This window comes from Augochlora pura, chromosome 5, assembly GCF_028453695.1.
Source record: "Augochlora pura isolate Apur16 chromosome 5, APUR_v2.2.1, whole genome shotgun sequence".
Lineage (NCBI taxonomy): Eukaryota > Metazoa > Arthropoda > Insecta > Hymenoptera > Halictidae > Augochlora > Augochlora pura.
Genome location: NC_135776.1, coordinates 15,763,965 through 15,781,910, shown reverse-complemented (window position 1 = coordinate 15,781,910; position 17,946 = coordinate 15,763,965). Strand labels below are relative to the sequence as shown.

Sequence of the window (17,946 nt, the reverse complement as noted above, 5' to 3'; positions counted from 1 at the left end):
AAAAAAGAGAGAAAGGGAGAGACTACGCGAGAACGGCCGTCGACTAATCATTGGAAAATAAACAGGAAAGTGTCGGCCGAGGGTGTGATGCACCTGCACCACGCGCCACCGGTATGCACATGCACCGGCACGCGTGTGCAACAGGCACGAAAAAGTTTATCGATCGACGCGTACACCGGCTGAAATTGCAGAGCACGCTGCCGACACGGAAATGGGCCCTCCCCTGTTCAAATAGGCCGTTGATCGGCCATCGCGGGGGCTAGGGTGGAGATTGACACCCTAAATTACTACAATTTCAGTCGAGAGTCGCTCGACTTTCACGCTCGTTCGATACTTATTTGTAATTTGCTGTTTTATTGGTTACTTAGTCGTGTGTTGATCGGTGCTCGGGTCACTAGTGACCTAATTGAGTATTTAAAGATATTTACGTTGTCTATGGTATATCAATGCTCTTCTGCGGTCCTATGGAAATTCGCCATTGCCAGGTTTTTATACAGTTTTATGAAAAATTAATTGATTATGTGGATATAAATGGTATAAAGATATGGTGGAAGATATTGTTATGATTTTTCATCTTTCTGTAAGTATTGAAGGGAGATAGAGATTTTTATTTATATTACATTTCTTGTGGCTGTGGAAATTTATTGGTGGAAATAGAAGAGTTTAAATGTAATATTGCAAAGATAATGCTTTAAGTGTCATAGTGTGAATGCTATTTAGTGTGAATTCTCAAAATTTAATTATGGAAATAAAAATACAATTAAAAAAATACAGCTATAGAGGTAGAATTATAGAAATATAATTATAGAATTATAATTGTAGAAATACAATTATAGAAATACAATTATAGAAATATAATTATAGAAATATAATTATAGAAATATAATTATAGAAATATAATTATAGAAATACAGCTATAGAAATGCAATTATAGTAATATATTTATAGAAATATATCTATTGCAATATATCTGTAAAAATATATCTATAGCAATATACCTATGTATACAGATCTACTCATAGTATATTAATAGACCTACATATCTTCCACCATAAAAATCCACCGCATCAAATGCAACAATAAAACACACCGGGATCCGAGAAAAGAAACTCTCTAAATGAAATAAGATCGACGTGTAGCTTCTTCAATTGTCATTGGAATCATTCGAAAGTGGATGTTCAAGGTGGCCATGGAACAGGTTCCGAACAAAGATGTCTGTCCGCGAAGGGGGTTGAACCGATCGCTTCCTCTCTCGGTTCAGAAAGAATCGTTCACCGGAAGAGCCGCGCGGCACCTTCCCAGGGCCTGCTTAAAACTGCACTCGCGGAAAGGTTGCACAAGTGGTGTGCGGGTTCCCGAGGGGCGCGGGGTCACAGGATACGGCAGTGGTTGACATTAGATCACGCGAAAATACCCATAGAGGCGAATTCCGGCCGGCTGGCCCATGCACGGTGCACGATGCATGCTGCGAGACCCGTCGCGAGGAGGGGAGCAGGTGAGGGCCAGGTGCGTCCGTCGTCGACGTCGACGACGGTGTATCCTGGCCCTTTTCAGGGCTGCACCGGGCCCCCGAGCTCTCTCGCCGCGCAGTCCCGGGCAGCTGCATCTCTGAATACGCACCCCTTTTCTTCCAAAGTCGAGAAACCCCGCCGGACCTGCCGATCCTCCTCGTCGCGTATCTCGTGGACGCTTTTTCGAATTTTGTCGATGGTATCGCACCTTAAGACGTAATTCGACTAACTTTGAATGTAAGAATAGGTCGTTTAATGCAAGTTGGGGTCGTTTACGGCGACAATTTTCTTTAATATCGTCCGAGTTTTGATTTTTCAAGTTTCAGATATTTTCTGAATCGATTTATCTCGCGCGACTGTACCTAATATATTTGTTAATATTGTACTTGATATAATTGCTTTGTACAAATAACGAAGCTGTATTTATTTAAATCTTTTCCTTTTTTTATTGTAGTGTGAGCTTTAGTCGAAACAGTTGTTAAATAAGCGATATATACTTAGTATAGTGTACAATATTTTCGATTACTTATTTGCTTCGATTAATGTTTATATTGTAAGGAGAAGATTTTAATAGATGCAGTTTTCTTATTTTTATAATGCAATTATATTAGATGTAGTGACGACGAATATATTAGATACAGTGTCGACAAATATATTAGTGTCGTAAAATATGTATACTTAGGTATAGTGTTACGGTTATATAAATATAACATACCAAGCGCAGTATGTACTATTTGCAATTACTTCGAATTATTAGAATAAAAGATACATTTTTACTTTTAAATTATCTGAAAATTTGTGAAAATTGCTGAAAATGATAAAATTTGTATTCTGTCTCCTGGATTTGTTTTATCCTGCTTGCAAAATAGATTGCAAACACCAAACACTAGCGTTCCGATACAGTGGCCGTGCATATATGCGCCAGGTGCACTCTTAATTGCTCTGGCCACCGTCACCTGTTGATCTTTGGGGATCCGGACAGTGGCGATTGGCTTTGTGCTATGAAACAACAAACAGTAGTTAAATAAAAATTCTTAAATAGTAGTTAAATAAAAAAAAAGTTAGAGTCTTAATTATTATTAATAGGCTGCTATAACAATAAGAAGTTAGTATAGCTTCGTTTTATAACTTAACAGGTACAGCTTTTTAAAATGATTAATTAAATTGATCAGATATTAAATTCATATATAGTTGATTACATATTAAATTGATTAAATATCAGCAGCAACCTAAAAGTTACTTCGTGTCAATTTATAATGCAACTCTACGTTATTATTTCCTGATATTTTTCGTTAAATCAAATTGCGAGATTTCTTCTAGCGAAAATTAATTTTAGTTCTCCGAATCTTATTATCTGAAAATTATTAACCCTTTGCACTCGAAGCAATTTCAACTGTAAACGTAAAATCATTTTTTCGACTTGTAGTATTTCCATTATGTATGACAGAATGCATTTTATGCATTTTATGCATATGAAACTGAGTCTTGTGACTCGTTCAACAGTTACGATTTAACAATTATTTAAATCTACATTTTGATGTATACAAATTATTTTTGAACACGATATAAGAATTTCGGTGGTGCAATGTTTGAGCGCAGAAGGTTAAAAGATCGATGCGGACTAAATTTTGGTCGAAGAGCACAAGCATTGTGCGACGGCTACGCGTATTCTTGGTGCAAATTCGAACGCGGCCTGCTGTTTACCGAGTGGGAGAAGGAGCAGCTGTGGAGCTTGACCCCCCTCTTTTCAGCTTTTGTCGTATCAGCAAGACCTTTTAGGCTTCTCTCTTGCCTCGGCTACTGTCGATCGAAATCCTCAAGGGCGGCTCGGTTTCTCTCGAAACCTTAAAATCCACTTTTCCCAGCGAAAATCCGCGGCCATCTGTTGCGAATACCTTCGGCTAACGCAGCTGCAACATTTCCTGGAAGACGATCCTCTCCCCTATCTATATTTACTCGCTCCTTCGCTGCACTTATCCCCGTGACTTTTTAATAAATTTGCTCAGATTGAAGAAGAAACCGAGAAGAGTAACCGAGAGGCGATTGCGCAGGCGTTCGAAATTGTCCGTTGCATTTCTGGTAGGCGAACCACGCGAAGATAATCGCAATCATTAGTACTTAATATATTCCCCCCCTCGTGCTCTACAATCTATAAAATGTGAAATTAGTGGAAGGCTAATGATCGCGTTTCTGTTTCCTTTTTAAAAACGCGAAAGGATGTTCGCATCGTTCGTAAAATTACCTAATACTTAAACCTATTTCACGGCTGCCTTTGAAAATCCGAGGAATAATGAAGAGATCGTACGATTTTTAAAACGTCTCGCAATTAAATACTGTATATATTTCTATAATGCTATGTATGCTACTATAATGCTATATATACTATTATAATGCTGTATATGCTACTTATAATGCTATAAATTTCACCGCAATACTATATTTTATATTACTATAACGCTCTATACACTATAATACCACACCTTATACTGTCTGATTATACTATTCGCATCAACTACGCTGTTATACATTACATCCACCAATAAAACTTTGTAGCAACTAAAAGTGTATTGCCGTACCCCGGGAAGTTAGGCGAACGTATCAGCTGCCTAGGCATTACGCATGCAGATCTTGTCGCGTTTCCCTTATTAACGAGCGTGATCAACGAGCCGGCCAGTTTTTCAGCTGCAATTACGTCGCCTATTAATCAGCAATTAATTTCCTAGCCGAGTTTCGTCGATTATTAGCCTTGTCACGCATAATTCCGCGACTTCGGGATGCCCGCGATATAGTCTGCTGCCGATGCGGATGTTCTCGAGCCGTTCGCCTGGGCTCTCCTCGATCGCCACGACTGATAACAGAAGCTGAAAGCAACGGCCAGGCACGCGATAGTTCGGTTACGGTTAATCATTCCACGGTTCTGGCACGATCCACGCGATCGCGCTCTCGCCCGGTTTTATCCTAACTGGAACCGGGCCACTAAGGACGTCGGGCACCTGCCGCGGCTGCTTCGATTAGGCGGCTATATGTCCGCGGACTTTTCAACGTGCCACCGTAGGAGCGCGTGCTGCGCTCGTTATCGCCGACACGGCTCCGTTAACGTTCCAGGGGAATTTTCAACCTGGACTAGAGCTGTTTCCTCACCCGGCGTTTTTAATATGCTTGTTGTATACGGTGTTCAAAAAGTTAGGCTATAGAAGGGTTCTCGAGGTTATTTGAAGCAACTTTTTCCTTTGCAAGAATTTTCTACGAGGCGTCGTTCATGTGTTATTAACGAAAAACGGCGACCAATGAGAGGCGAGATCAACTGGCGCGTGGCGGTCGAGTCAGGCGGCGAGGCTGGGCTGTGATCGCTCGTTGGTTGGGCTGAGTAGCGCTTGTGGAGATAGTCTCTCATTGATCAGTGTTTTTTGGTAATAACTCGTGAACAAAGTTGCGGATTGCGTTTGTGTAAAGGAAAACGTTGCTTCAGGCGAACTCAGGAACACTCTGATTTTGAGAGCTCAATTTTTGGAACATCCTATAGATAAGTGGACATATATGAAACAAATGATCTTGGGAGGAATAAAGGAATAATATTCTTAGCTTCGAACTGAACAAAGTTGACGTATTCTTTTATATCAGCAATAATAAGACATTTCAATGTTTAAGATAAAATGAACACCCTGTATGTTAGGATATATAGATCAAAACGATATCTTGTTAAAAACAGCTATTACGCATCGTTGGGAAGATGTTCGATATTAGGGTAGCAATTTGTATTATATCTTCGCCGTCCACGTGGGAGAGCTTAAGAAAGTAAGCAAAGAACGGACGTCGATTATGATAAATATTTCTGTCATTTATCTTCCGAACGACGCGCAATAGCAGTTTTAAACAAGACATCGTCCAGTTAACAAATGACCTCTGCCGATTAAATGCGCGAACAATTCATTCAAAGGAACTAACTTAAGCTTCGTAATTAAAAAGAAAATATAACAAATAAAAGATATAATTCAGCCGCATCTTGTAGCCGACACTTGGAGATTTATAGACGGACACCCTGTATACTAAAGAGCCTATTAGAGTACCTATCATAGTACGAGAATACGAGATCATAGATCGGAGTACAGAATCAGGTCACACCATCAATCCAAGTTACGATGATAATCATTCTGGAGAAAATAATAAATTACAGTTTTTGCGCGATTAAGACCCATGGATAGTAGACGGATAGATAATCGACCGAGTATAAGAATGAAGGAAGCGATGAAAGTTATTTAACTCCTCGGGGAAGGAAGTTCCATCGAAGATTCCTTCAAGCTTGATAGCACAAAGCAACAATGAAAATAGAGACCGAGGAATCGGCTCAGCTAGACCGAGCGATAATTTTTCAGATCACAAGGCCGCCGGCTGGATCGGCGCGGCGCACGGACGCGGAACGAGTTCTTCTTTTGCGAAAACAGGATTGCTATGTCATAGACCACTCGCGATGTTTCTGTGTGCGTACGCCCTCTCTCTCTTTCTCGATCATTCTCTTTTTCTCTCATCGTCTCTGTTTTTCCATTCCTCTTTCTCTGTCTCCCTGTTTCTCTTTATTTCTCTTTATTTTTCTCTGTATTTGTATTTCTCTCCCCCCCCCCCTCTCTTTCCATTTTCCTCTGCATTTGTATTTCTCCCCTCCCTCCCTCCCCCCTCTCTCTTTCCATTTTCCTCTTTGTCCTTCTATATTTCTCTATTTCTCTCTCTATGTCTCTTGATTTCTCTCTTTGTCCTTCTTTGTCTCTCTATTTCTTTCTTTAGCTTTTTGTGTCTCTCTGTTTCTCTCTCTATCTCCATATTTCTCTTCGTCTCTCTGTCCCTCTCTATTTCTCTCTTCCTTTCTCCCCGCCTCTCTCTCTCTCTCTCTCTCTCTCTCTCTCCCTCTCGTTTCCTCTCGCAATCGTCCATCTTCGCGACAAAGTTGTAGCCAGTCCTCGAATAATTACGTTCCGCTGTCTCCTCAGCGCATTGTTATCAATAAACGAATTACAAGTCAATCGTAAACGTCAATAATAATTAATTATCCGACAATGATCATTTAACACTTGTCGTAGTCGGTGACGATGAGCAACGAGCCACCTGGTCTTCGCAGCCAGTGAAAGTCGCTCGCAGTAGATCCAGACATTCGCGGCCAGACACGGCAGCGGTATAAGAGCGACCATGTACTACATATACCTGCTTCGTGTTTTCGATCGTTATTTCACAATTTCTTTTGACATTGTATAGTGTCGTATTAATTTATTATTCCAGGCATATCGATTATTTTTGATATTATTTTATGAAAGAAAATTTACTGAAGCAGATTTGCAATATCGATGGATCGAGCTTGAAACGTTTATGCAGTTATATGCAAGTATGTAAGATACAAGAAAATGTGGTAGTATTATATTCGTATTTTTATTGTGACCAATTTAATTAACAAAATCAATTCTTTGCTTGTTTTATTATTTTTAGTATTTCAATTTTGATTTCACTTTGATATTTGTATTTTCACTATTGTAGTATAAATCTAGAAATACTGTATCATTATAGTACAAAGGCTCGTAGTATAGTAATTCCTTCACTTCAACCCCCTCGCATTCTACGTCTTAACTCATCCAATTCATGAATGTGCTTCTATCTCATGCTTGCCACGAGCGATACCCCCTCGTACCAAATAAATTTTCATAAATAAATAAAGATTCGTTCCTCGGCCGTAGCAGAAAATTAATTCGACTCGTGGGCACAAAGGATCCGCGGTATCGCGGAGTCGCGAGCGACGGTATTCCAGCCGCGGCTTTTAAAACATGATTAATTGAAATTTATTTCAGTTTCTCGGTTTTTAATGGAGAGGAAAAAGTAATCTCTACGTCGGTCTCGTCGCGCTGGTGCACCCGACGGCGACGTTGCATCGGATGCAACCAGCCGGCCCTGCCCTCGACCATCTGCCGTCGCAATTAGGAGCCAGCACGCGCATCGTAAAAAGTTACGGCAAAGGTGGTGCTTTCCACCTGTTTGCATTTTTTCCTTCCCCCTCGCGGCCGGTTTCCTTTCTTGCCGACCCTTTTCCTGTGCGTTTTTCCATTGTCGGCGATGCTGTCACGTTTTCCGCCACGCGGGCCCGCCCGTTCCGCCGACATTTAAATTTTCTCGTCAGCGCCCGGCTCGTGGAAAAGAAACCGAACGCGAAGCGGTGGATCCCTCGATGCCCATGAAAAACCCATGGTGCCGTAAATGCCATGGTGCCATAACGAACGTGACTCGAGCGATATATTATACGCGGGGCTTCCCTTGACATTATTTTATTCGCTGATCGTCGCAACCATCAATCCGCTAAAAATACGAAGCATAAAATTTAATAATAGAGTAATTTGTTTAAACAGTAATTATAAGTAACAGTCGTTGCATTAGGGTGTTCTAATGAAACAGATATGTTTCAAATGAAACAACAATGTTTCAAAGATATCACAAAATGTATGATCTCGCGATCATGCTTCGTAAAGAGATCGTTCCGCGTAATCTCGGAGTACGCCGGCTCGTCGCCCAGGTGTTTGCCTGTGAAATCTCAATTACCTCGCTAATTACCAGAACAATATACAGCCTCCGAAACCGGAAAGGTGTGCCGAGTATATTTCGCGGGCTATAATCAGCACATGCTACCTGTCCGCGACATTTGCAGAGCGCGCACCTTGCGCTCCGTCGACCAATGAACCGAGGTCTCTTCTTCTTCGACGTGGCCTACCTTAAAGTGGCCACACACAAGCGACAGGTGTTGCCCGTGGTTCGTGCCACGTCGGGTTTCCGTTTCGATGGAACTGGGACGAAAGGATGGCCGGTCTGAAACGCGATTCTAACTGGACAATATTGTGCTTGGATTTTTACTATTTGAGGATATTTTATATATGGCAGTAGGGAATATAGTTATGATAGGGTTATAATGTAGTTGACTGCGATAGTATAATTGTTGTCCAAAAATCGAATCTATTGTTATCCAAATATTGAGATTTAAAAATAAATGTAATAACAGAGATCATTTCGTTCGGCTAGAATCGCGTTTCAGGCTACTTAGTGGCGTAGAGAAGGCGGTATGGGGGAGGAGCAGGGCATTGAATCGATCCCTAAAGCCCCGTGAAATTGAATCCATGGTTTTGCCTGGCTTTTTAGCTTTCGAGGCAACAGGAGTCATAGAATTTGTCTCGCAGCTTCGCTTTTTCATGGGAACGATCTCTCGCTTTCTTTGTGTCTCACTTTCGTGGAACATCGGCGCCATGGGAAAAATCGGTTTCCGTAATGGTGGTCGATGTGCTACAAGAATTTTGTCGATTTTTACGCGGACTTACTGATTTAAATTGTTTTAATTAAATAGTCTTCATTCGGAAGCCTATACTTAAATTGTTGTTTTAATTGGGCACCTTCTAATTAAATTGCAAGAGCTTAGTTACTGTAAAATTTGTTGACAATTTTAAGGAGATGTTACTGTACTTCTTGTAAGTACAATGATATACTAAATATGATACGTATAAATGTAATAAATATAATGAAATATAATAATAATAATCGCTAAATAAAAATGTAATACCGCAATTTAAATAACCTCAATTTATACGAACTACAAAAATTAATATCTGTTTCATTAATCTCATTACGATTATTTCGAATTGTTCTTTAACACCGAATATTGCCAGCCACAAAAACCACGAACGTGTTAACCCAATAATTAACAATTGCAACAATTCATTGGAACATTGTGAATTTCAATGTTTCGCGAGGCATCCTGGAACGAGAAAGCGAACTTTTCGGAATTATTCTGTAAATTACGTTCATGGACGAAATTGCTGTAATTATTGGCGAATTCAACGCGCGTTGCACCACCCTACTTTCGAATATTGTTAATTACGGCAAATTGCGCGCTCGCGAATGAAACGTTGTTTATCGAAAATTTTATTTCCCGGCTACCCGTGTCCCGTATCAGGAGTTAACGCGGACACGGGTGTTTTTTTTATATTATTTAAATGGACAAGGGAGCGTCCGCGCAACACTATCAGTAGCATTCGCAACACGTAGCCCGTTTCCTTCCATCAATTTATCGATCATTTCCTGGATATAGAGTGCCGTAAGGTCGGCTCACCGACAGGTGCATCCTTTTTACCAAGCGTCACGTGCACGCGTGAAATTTTTCTAAACGGTATATCTTTTGAAACTGGAAAACATCCGTGAATACTAATTTCCTTCTTTTTTGGTGTTTCACCGTTTTCATTTCCCTGACGGTTGTATTTTTATGTTCCGTATTTTATTTTTACTTTAACTTTTTTTATTTTTACCGTTTTTATTCTTATTCTCATTTCTACTTATTTTTATTCTCATTCTGATTCCTATTTTGATTCTTATTTTTATCTTCATTTTTACTTGTTCTTATTTTTATTTTTATCTTTATTTATTCATTTTTATTTTGTATTTTTACTTTTGTTTTTATTTATGTTTGCTTATCTTCATTTTTCATTTTCATTGTTATTTATTCATTTTTCAACTTTCATTTTTATTTATTCATTTTTATATATATTTTTACTTTTCATTTTTACTTTTAATTTATATTTCTATTTTTATTTATTTTTACTTGTCTCCATTTTTCATGTTTGATTACATTTATCATTTTTATGCGCCATGATTCGACGTCATAATTTCAATAAAGACCGGCTTTGTTATTACGCATTCAGCGTCGACGATTAATATAAAAGCAGCGAAGCTGTATAAAACGGTCGAAGGATAATCAAAGACGTAGAGCAAACAGGAACGAAATGAAGCGGGGTTCAACAAAAGGTGATAATTATTTCCATTAGTCACGTCAACGCTACAAATTAAGACGACCACTGGCGAAAACCAGTTTCCACGCACTTCGTCCAACTTTCGTTGCTATAATAACTCAACCAATCGCACCGTGCCTTTATTCTATCCGCGTTCGAATTCGTGCAAACCAGCCCGAGGGCTTCCCTCTTTATTCGCCAAATGTTTCGAACGTTCGACAAATGCCCAAACATCTGAATCTCTTAATATTATTTCTTAATGTACACCCTTGCGTTGAAATCGTTCGTAGAATAATTTTACACGTGATCGTAAAGAGAAAGTCGAATCGAAAGCATATCCTTCTCGATCCAACGATTTTCGCGAATTTGATTAATTCTGAAAGTGAAGAATTGCTTAAAAGTATTATTTTTAATTAACATACTCGAGTAAAAATCACCCTTGCATTATTTATGGAACTAAATATAATATTATAGATATTTTAGATACAATTTACTCTTAAATTATTTTTTGAATAATTTGTTGTATGAAATGTTGGTAAAATACAATTTAAAGAGCTTTCATGTGTATATATCGTATTTATTACATTAGTGTTATATTTGTAAGTAATATATTTATTATATTATTATTACATTTCTATGTAGTATATTTACTATCATATAACATAAAAGCAGAATAAAATAATAATTCAATTGAATTAATTGTTATGGCATGGGACTTAAATAGTCCCATCGTGCCGCACAGGTTCATGAATGGTGCTCATTCAACACACTATTTATTAAAAGAAAATCAAAACTTGCAACAATCAATTAATGTTAAGGATCGTTAACCGATGGTTAACCATTTAAAGAATCTATAGCGACGCGTTGACTCTTATCAACGAAAGGGAACACATTTATAACATTCGTTTTTAATATTACAAACTGCTTCGCGTAACCAAGCCATCTATAAACCTGTGCTTATGCAGCTGTTGCAATATTACGAGGCAGGTCTATTAAAAACGTCCCACCATGCATTACAGAAAATGAGAAAGGTGGAACACTTTTAATCCCACCGTAAACGAAAGAGTTAAGACGCGACTCGTCCTGAGAACCACGCGTGAAACGGCTCGGCATCGGCGGAGTGTCCGTCGACGACCGCCACGTGCAATCCAGAAAAGCTAGTTTACGCGACCTCGGTCTGGTCACCGCCCCCACCGTAGTCCCGCCACGTCGAAACTATTTCTAATAGTCGCCCGGTTTCTAATAGCCGACGAAATCGAGGCCCGTGACGCCACGAACAATAGGCAAATAGGCTGGAATCGGTCACGAAGCGTGCAACCATCCGAGCGCTTTCTCGAGGAGCCGCGCGTCCCTCCGCGTTTTATTGTGTGTTGACTCTTCTCTTTCCATCTTCCTCGGACTTTTTCTAGGGAGCGACAAAAGCCCGGGGGGAGGAGGAGGAGCGGGGCGAGACGGTTCTCTTTCGGCCGCTCGGTGTCTAACGGGTCGGTGAAAGTTCTACTTGAAGGACCCGAACGGGACACATAGATCGGGCTCGGCCGTGTAACGATGCTCGCTATGTAGGTTGTTGGCCCGCGTGGCAGAAATCGATGGATCACGGGGGGAGACCGGGGGCACGCGGTGATTTGTGAACGAACGTTTCGGGGGATACGTGGATATTCGTCGATAACAAAGGCGGTCCAGATCGGCGGAAGAGAAATCGACGGGGATACGTGAAAGCGGTGTGCTCCTCTCTCGCCTCTTGTCGCAAGAAAGATTCTAATCTGTTCTGAGATATGGAGAACGAATTCGCGGAATTTCTGTCTATTTCGAGGCTATTGTTGCGTTGGCCACTTTTTAAATTGTCTCGATTAACCCTTTGTCGTACTTCAACGAGGTAGACTCGTGAGAGAGATTTTCAGTAACATACTATGATTGGAAGAGAAACAAAATTTATTAACTCTTTTTTTAAGTTTAGATATATACGATGCAATTATATGTTTCAATTTAATATAGAAATAAAGATAAATAGTTTTGGTGGCTATTTTAAGCTTAAATACAAAATAGTCTTTTTGATCAGCACTATTCCTGTTTTATGTAACTTAGTACATTTTCCATGTACAAAATTAAATATCGTGTCTCATGAAACGCTTATATTTTTAAGAATCTTTTAAATAGAAAGAATTTTAATAATATCAAAATTACTTTGAAACATGATGTTACAATTTTCAGTTCTGCCCTCGAACTTGATCAATTTCAAACGTCTCCTCTCAGAAGCCCTCCAATGTAAAGGGTTAACTACTCAAACCAGGGAAGTTTCGAATGTTTAAAAAATTCCTTAAACGACCTTCTCGTTATATTAAAATCGTACTCGATAATTTATGCGACAATTCAAATGTTGCAAATAATAACGAAAACCTATTAGATCATACAAGCACTGCGTCAACCTCTATATTACATTAATTATACTAACTATAAAATCATATCAAATTACACAATAATATTAATCTAAAAAACGGTCAAACGATGCATTATCCATGCAAATTGTGTGGAGTACACGAACGTATGAAATTGAAAAAACAACGCGACTGGTGTCTGGCAGTTGACGAGGTCGATCGCCGTGACGACGCCACGGCAAACGTTGGGGTTTCGCCGCGGCACCTCTGGCCATTCACCGGCAGGAATTTAAATGGCCCGCGTTGTTTTTGCGTCGCCGGTGGCTTTCTAACGTCCATTTAAACTCGTCGATGATGGCGGGACATGTCCCGCTACAACCGTCCGTAGTAGAATGAGTCGGCCAAGAACAGACACACGGGGCCCGTCGATACGGATACGCGTGTACCGAGGCGGCGAAGTAGGAGGAGCACAGCAGCAGCAGCAACGACGACGACGACGACGACGGCGGTGGCGGCGAAGGTTTTACGAGTCAGGAGCGGCCATCAGATGGTCAATTTGCGTAATGTTCAGTGTTCATTGTCGCGCGAGGAACAATAAGCCGGCTCTCGGCCGCGAAAATAATCGTTTTACGAGCGAACGGCAACGAATTCGTTAACATTTCGTAACCCGGCGCTACTCCCAGGAAGCGCGTCCCATGCATATACGGCGGCTTCTGTCGTCGAGCAACTTCCCATTATACTAAGAGAAATCCATTGTGTCCCACGATTTTTTCGTCGACCGGAAGGGATGCTCGAACGTGTAATTAAACGGCCAGAAAAATGGCGGTATCATTGCCCGCTTTACGGCCACGAATTCGAAATTTACTGCCTTTTCGACTGTTTCGCTCAACCCGTTGACGCGACGGCGTTGTTTTAACGTTTTCTGGCGCGCCTCGGTCGCGATATTCATTAATTGATAATGATAGTGTATCTGTTAATACCGCGTAATGTATATTAAATTGATTCGAATTCTAATATATTAAAGACACAGGCATAAGTATATAAATATATAAACATATGGATATATTGAAATATATAAATGCATAAATATACAAATATGTAAAACTCTAAACATATAAATATATAAAAATCGAAAAATATAAATATATTAAAATAGAAACATATAAATATATCCAAAGTAATGATACATTTCCTGTTCGAGTCGATCGTGACAGTACGACCAAAAATTGTCCACCAAAGTCGGAAAAACCAATAGTACAACACAGGAGTAAAATGTATAACCTAAACGCAATCTGAAAAAGTGAATAGTACCGTTGCCAGTCCGCTATCAATCTCGTTCCGAACAAAACCGCCTCTGAAGGTATAATACGTTCGCGTTTCTCGGAACGCGGTCACCGCCGCGGCGGCGAGGAGAGGGCGGTCCATTAATCAGAGTCCGTCGGTGTTATGTCGATCGCGGCTGAGATTCGATAACAATAACTTCTGCGAAGCACGAGGGCCGTTGCGAGTACACTTCCGGCGGTGCGTGACTTCGTTACGTCAGAGTTCGTAGCCGAAACGCGAAGCTCTCTCGCGGGGAGGAGGAGGAACGGGTTGCTCGCGTTTCCTCTCCCCCACAGCCCTCTTTTCGGTGTTTGATCTCCGCAAACCGGACGTTCGTAAATATTGATCGAGCCAAGGCCAGATACGCGACGAGAATCGGCTTTCTAACTCGCAGAAGCAACAGCCGGCAGATTCTTCTCCGGCCTCGAAGCGGCGCGCGCGCGGATGCGACGCGGACTCTCGTCGAAGAGCACCGCTCTTTTCGACCACGTGTTGGAACTACCGACGCCTCGGACGCCCGAGACCCCTCTCCTCTCCTCTCCTCTCCTCTCTTCCCGGACCCCGTCCCCTGCCACGAAATCCGATCTTCTCAATGGAGGATTGTAAAGAATTTCGAGGTATGTGAAAACCGAAAGCCTCGCCGCCTTTATCTTGCCTTGTTGCTCGCGCGCTCGTCGTAAAGATTATTGAAGGATCTCGGACAGCCGCGAATACGTTGGCGGCGTTAACCCTGAACGCGCCGTGTCTTTGTTAGTTTTCGATTTTTCGGGCTTATTGTGGGATCTTCGGGGGACGTTCGTTGCGAGTTAAATTAATCATGCGATTGACGTTCGTTCGAGCATTTGAATGAATGGAGAATTGTTTGAATTACAGATTTGGTATGTCAGGTTTGGCGGAATTGTTAGAGATAGCGTTTGTTGCAATTAGAGTAAAATAGTATTTTATATGGCAAATAGGAAATTGATATTTTATCATATATGGTGTGGTTTTATTTTATTTCTTGCATGCAATTTTCATTGAGAAATATGGAAGTATTCTTTAGATCGTGAAGGTAGAATATGTGCTTTGTTTAATATTTATTTTATTCTGTTAGCTGTGGATATAAAATTAAAATATTATTTACTCAAATTTAATGTACATTTCAAATACTATTTTATTTGAATTATGAAGAATTTGAAACAGTACTTGAAACATTTTTCTATAAATGTAAACTCTTTCCATTTTATAACCATATAATTTATTTAATATTCGTTCTTAACAATTGTATGAAATTTTCAAAATGACTAGAAATAAATGGGAATTTTATTTTAATAACGACAAACAGTGCAACGCTGGAAAAATAGTAAAAATAGAATTATTTTTCTCTGACGAAGCTACTGAAAATTTCGGAAAACCAGAAATGAAATAAATTAGTTTGAAAAATTCCTAATAGAAACTAACAAAGAAGAATAGTGCAACGCTAGAAAAATAGTAAAAATAGAATCGCATTTCTCTGAAAAATAATAATAAGTATTTCGAAAAGCCAGAAGTAATCAGAATAAAAATTAGTATAAAAAGTTCCTAATATAATACAAAATTTCATACATCTTGCCGCAATTGTAAACGGTTAAAATCGTAAAATATGCAACGGAACAAGTACAGCGTTAATTGCGTTCGGTAATTTCGTCGAGCTTTTCCGTTCGCGCGCGCGCGCGCATTATGCACCCGTTAAAACCGTGTGTGTTGTAATGTTAAAATAAAGAATCCGAGATCAAGATGACGGGCCGGAGTAAAATTAGCATCCAGCAGGAAACGATCCCCTTGAAATATAAAACCCTTGAGCTTCGAAGCGAAGCCAGAATAGGTCCCAGGACCCTGACGCACACAATATGAATCTTAATTACGTTTTTCCTCGACGGAAACGCGCCGGTCGATCGCTCGTTTTTAATTTTGTCAAGCTGGATAAACGTAATTTTCGGACGTGACTCATGTGGGCGCCCGTAGCCCAGGTACGCACGGTGCATTGACACTAACCAAGAAACTCGTGCTCGTCTCGGATTCTCTGCTGCGATATTATTCGTTTCGATGTTCCCGTGTTATTTTGTAAAGGAGAAAAATATCTGTCGCTTTTAACGCTTTGTCGAAATACAATTTAGTTGTACGATGTTCGGAATGGTGTAGAGAAATTCAACTCGTGGATTTTTTGTGCTAGATGAAGGTGTTTTTGGATAAACTGTAAGATGTATGAGGTATATTTAGAATTATTGTTTCAAGAATATTATAATATTGTATATAATATAATAATTTAAGTCATTGAAGACACTTCGAGTAATTCAAAATAACTTGAGATATTTAATATATTTCGAGCATTTCAATATACATTGAGTAATTTGAAATACCTAGAGAAATTCAAGATATCTCGAGCAATTAAATATATCCTCAATAATTCAAGATACCTTAATAATTCGAAATACCACGAGAAATTTAATATATCTCTCGAATAATTCAAGATACCTCGAGTAATTCAAGATATTTCAAGCAGCAATTAAAAAGAAATTGACCAATTCAATATATTTTTATACGGGGTCATTACACAACGAACTTCACACTTTAATAAACATTTAGAAGAATTTCAACACAGCCATATGCAATAATCGATTAATAAAATCTTTCAAATCACCGAAAGACGAAATAATCGACGCAGACTTTTCCATCGAAAACCTCGTCGATTTGAAAAGCCTTCGAATCTTGATTGTTGCTTACCGCGCTATTTGCCTCTCGTTTATGCTATTGCCGCTCGCATATACGCGGCTCGTGGTCGGATCAAAGCGGGTTTAATTGAACGCATTGTGCTCTCTCGCGGTAGTGGTTGTGTAAATATTCCGGCGGGCTCGCCGAACGAAAATACACCGAGCGCTTTCGTAATTCAGGAAAAGGGTGTGTCGAGACGGTGTGCCGTAGCATCGCGCGGGAGAGTTATGAAGGAAAGTTCTCACGAAGCGGGGAAAATCCTGACAAAGAGCAGAGCACGTGTGTGTCTGGGCCGCCGCGAGAGAATCAGTAGTCGTTGCCGGTACCACGTCAGACACGCACGATGAGGTCATCGTCGACCGTTCTTCACCAAAGTGAACGCAGAAACAAGTCGGACAAGGTTGCAACGAGTTCTTCGGGGACCAGCTCTCGTCGGAGACCTCTTACATATTTTATCCAATTAAAAATTGACGGGATTTCATCGAATAATTCATCGTTTCCTGACACACGAACACAGCCGCCGAACGCGCCCGTTGCACTTCTACGAACGACCAGCGGCTTCCTACCATTCCCGTCGAGATTTCCGTTTATAATAATTTGCCGCTGCTGTCTAAACGTCTTCTTGTACAATTATTTATCCAGCGATACGATCGCACGAAGTATATTAATTCTAAAATTGTTTTCGATAGACATCTACTAATATTAAAATTGCTGAACTGACTTTTCGAATACATTTATAATACAATATATAATAAAATAAAATATAATATAAAATACGATAATATATAATATAAATGTATAATAAGTTGGCAATGAGTATATATTTCACGAACAGCGATTTTAATTTCGTCGGATATTTTCGACCGACAGTTCTGGCATCATCGAACAATAAAAAAAAAAAAGAAAAAAAATTGTAGGCGATAAACTACGAAATTACAGAACGTCCGTGCATTTATCTCGATCGTAGGTGAACCGGACACGGAATCGACCGGCCTGTTACCGTCTTCCGAAATTCGAAAGTCTCCTTGGAATTTGAATTGCATATGGCGGGGACAAAGGCGGTCGTGGTGAAGATACGTTCGGAAAGATCTTCAAACAGCCGTGAAACGTCGCGCGGGGACTTAATTAGTCCGGGTGGTAGTCTGGCCGCATGATAATGAATATCGGTGGATACTTCGTCTGGCTGGGTGGGGCATCGGAAAAAGAGAG

General features: G+C 40.1%; 2 protein-coding genes across 2 annotated transcripts in view; one reads left to right on the top strand and one right to left on the bottom strand.

The window, feature by feature from the left end:
* LOC144470053 (G1/S-specific cyclin-D2-like) overlaps window positions 1-17,946 on the top strand; it is a 68,334-nt gene that overhangs the window by 37,470 nt on the left and 12,918 nt on the right. The gene's annotated exons all lie outside the window — the stretch shown is intronic.
* The window catches only part of Cycd (cyclin D), a 41,739-nt gene that overhangs the window by 21,413 nt on the left and 2,380 nt on the right, over window positions 1-17,946 (bottom strand). The window lies entirely within an intron of this gene.